The sequence below is a fragment of the Morone saxatilis genome, unplaced genomic scaffold (genome assembly GCF_004916995.1).
Source record: "Morone saxatilis isolate NCDOM2014 unplaced genomic scaffold, NCSU_SB_2.0 Contig9, whole genome shotgun sequence".
NCBI classification, from domain to species: domain Eukaryota; kingdom Metazoa; phylum Chordata; class Actinopteri; family Moronidae; genus Morone; species Morone saxatilis.
In genome coordinates, this window is record NW_023340268.1 from 18,328,601 (window position 1) to 18,332,118 (window position 3,518).

Consider the following 3,518-nt stretch of genomic DNA (forward strand, 5'->3'; position numbering starts at 1 on the left):
ATCTGTCTTTAAATGTGTCCATTGTGTTTACTATCCATTAAATATCCAATTTGAACTCTTAGTGATTATGTTAAAAGCCCTAAACTCTCATTTTCTCAATCAGCCAATCAGCTCCTTACTATGAGCGATGGCAGAGCCAAACTATTTTCTCACTATGTTTTGGTTATGTCACGAGAGGTTTCTATCTACGGAGTTTTTTGTCCGAGCTCTTCTCGCAGGTTTAAAGTGGGCGGCACTCTGCTGGAAAAAGATGAACACATATAATAGGCTACACTTCCATGCACCAATCAGCATTTAGCACTACTTGAAACAAACTGAGAAGACAGTGTTGTTTGTTCATGTTTGCAGCACAGAGTTTTTTTTTCACTGCTAAACTCTTAGTGACGTACATTTATTGAGTAATTTGTTTAGTGCAAGTGTCAGTGACATTTTGAATAAGGTTTTCATCTTTCTGCAAGTTCAGGTTTCACTGCAGTTTTCGAGGAAGTCACCAAGAGGAAGAGAAAAATCTGAACTTTAAGGTTTTGTTAGTGTGTACTGTGTCAGACTAAATCTTTAAATGACTGATTTTCTATGTCTTTCATTTATACTTAAAACAGTGTCCTTTTACAACATCCCCATCCAAACATCTGGCCATAGACTTTGAATGCAGCACACTACATCTCCCCTTTGTGCATGATATGAAACTCATGCTGTGCATGGAAATTGTAATTCCGGCCTTGCCATCCTTCAGTGGCATCTCCGTCTGCATTTGATTTGTCCGACCCCGCTGTGATTCCTTCCCCTCTCCTTCATTTATATGCCAGTGTATGATATCTTGGCAGTAACAGTCATCTATCAATTATTCCCTTTAATCAGACACATAACTTTCAACTTTGCTTCTGCAACAGCCTCCACCTTGTGTTCATAATCAGTCCATGCAGCCCATAATCATCCTTGCACTCTTTGAAGAGCTGTGATGTTGTGTTCACATTGGGAAATAGTAGCTATAACCAGAATTAATCCGGTGCTTTACTGGGAAAGGCATTCATCACACAGCAGAAGTGAATGTGGTGAGCAGAGAGAGCACACTGGCCACGTCAACAGAAAACATGTTGCCTAAATGACTAAAAGCTAATGACACATGATCATCATATGCTACAGTGGCTGATTAAGAAGCTGACCCCCCTTGAAACCTCGTCTAAAATCCATCATGGCATAGATTGTCTCAGGAAATAGTTTCTGCTCTGAGCGCTTACATGCTCCCTTTAGGAATGTGTCATTTTTTACATTCCTGTTGGGGTAGCGCTGGTTACGCAGGCCAGCTGTCCCTTCAATAAGCAACCAAACTTAGTCCAGAGAGACCACCGACTGTGAGTCATCTTCAACCTTTGGAGTTAATAAAAAAAAAAACCTTCCCACAGCTCTCTCAGGTTCTGTGAGGTGTGACAAAGTGCGGCTGATGTCTGGCTCAGATGGCAGACCTCAGTGTGTGTGTGTGTGTGTCTGTGTGTGTGTGTGTATGGCTGGTACCTGGCTTGTCCCATCAACGCTAACATTCTCAGACTTTCCGATGTCTGACTCAGATTTGAAGCCTCTTCTTCTGATGTATGCGTGTGTGTTTGTGTGTGCTTCAATATGGAAAACAGACAAGTTGCCCTACAGCAAGAGCTGTAAGTGCGTTTCCACTCACCTGTTTTATGTGTGTTTACAAATTGTGCATGAAAAACACCAGAAATTCTAAAGAAAGCTTGAAATATCGCGAAAAGGATTTTACAAGTGGCTGAGGTACAAAAGTTGGTGCATCGATAAAAACAAAATGTGACAAAGTTGAATGGAAACAGACATCAGATAAATACATGAAGCATGTGACTGAAAGGTCTGACACAGCTCCACTGAAGACACAAAAAATGGCAGGAAATGAAAACCTCAGATCTGTGTGGAGGAATGAGGTGATGTAACGTTCCTCAAATTAAGAAATTGCATATTTCTGTCACATTTTCCCATGAATGTTTTAATGAAAATTGGATATCGTGTTTAAAGACGACGCTCAATTCATTCCCATTAAAGTTGTTCACGTACAGTATGTCTATCTGCAGCCGGTTCACATTCCCAGGACGTCTGATACTGCAACTTGAATCATGTAACATACTTATTGAACCCAAGTCATGATCTTTTCCTCAACCTAGCCAAACTGTGACCGTTTTAAAGTGTTATGTAAAAAGGTGTCTCATACAGATACCAAAGGGTACTTTGCGCCGGAGGGCTACATTGGGATTGGGATTACACAGGTCAAATGCAAATGCAAATCTCGCAGAAGGTCCTGCGATTTATTTGGAGACAGAGTCAAAGTTTAGGGGAAGGTTAAGGCGGCAAGACAGCAAAGCACGGAAAGGACTGAATGGTTATAATGCTAGCGGGAGCGGATGGGAGTGAACACACATAAAGGGATCGGATGGTAATGGTCAAGAATCCACCTGGAGTGGAGGATTATCCGTGCTCACACTTCTAAATGTGATGCAGAAGAGTGTGACAAAGCAGTGCTGGTATTTGACGACCTGGAACGAGAACGTGTTGCTATCCGGGCGTTGTTGTTTTTGGAAAATTGACTTACGCTAATGGGATTCAATACAGTTCTTATTGACTTCCACACAAACAAATCGGATCAAATTAATCAAATTCTGATACAAAAAACTGTAAGTCATTTCACCGTGCTTGAAAAATGTTTGCTGCTCCTTTTCTAATAATTGTGTATGGGGGAAATGCCTGTCAGTTGCAGTATCGAGTGTGGCTACTGAGGTGGGAAAAGACACCTTCCAGCCTCGCAGCACCTTTCCCGGCCTCTTGCGTTTTCAACATCGTCTTCAGCTCATTTGAGATGTGCATGGCGCTACCTCATCTCTTTGCACCTAATTCTTTTGCAATGGTTTCATGGCTCCTGACTGCAGAATTAGCGCCAGCAACTGTTTATCTTGAACGCACACTTTCTGGAAATTCTCTTTAAATGTGCATTACATTTGCATGGAAACCTGGCTTGTCAGTATTAGATTTCAACAAGAAGCTTTTTTATATGTCTTAAACTGTTATTCCATTTCTGTGCCGTTTTGTAAGTGCAGAAGATGATGAAGATCTATCACAGTGATAATATAATAATCCCCCCATTATCTTTCATAAAGACCAAAGTCCTACAATAGATTAGGATGCTTTATCACATCATAACCAGAATGACTCTGATAGTGATTACAAATGCATTACTGTACAACAAGCACTATATTTTCTCTACTGGTCCATACAGGAGCATAACAGTGATATTTATATTTTATAATATATATGCTTGTTTGTGACCCCTATGCAATCTTCATCTCCATCACTAAGAACACAAATATGTGGCGCAGTGAACTATATTATTATACACACAGCATGGTGCGCCATAATTCTATGTATGTTGTTACACACACACACACACACACATACACGCATATCTGTTGTACTGGGGGGGAGAGAGAGAAGAGAGAGAGTGTGTGTGAGAGAGAGGGAGA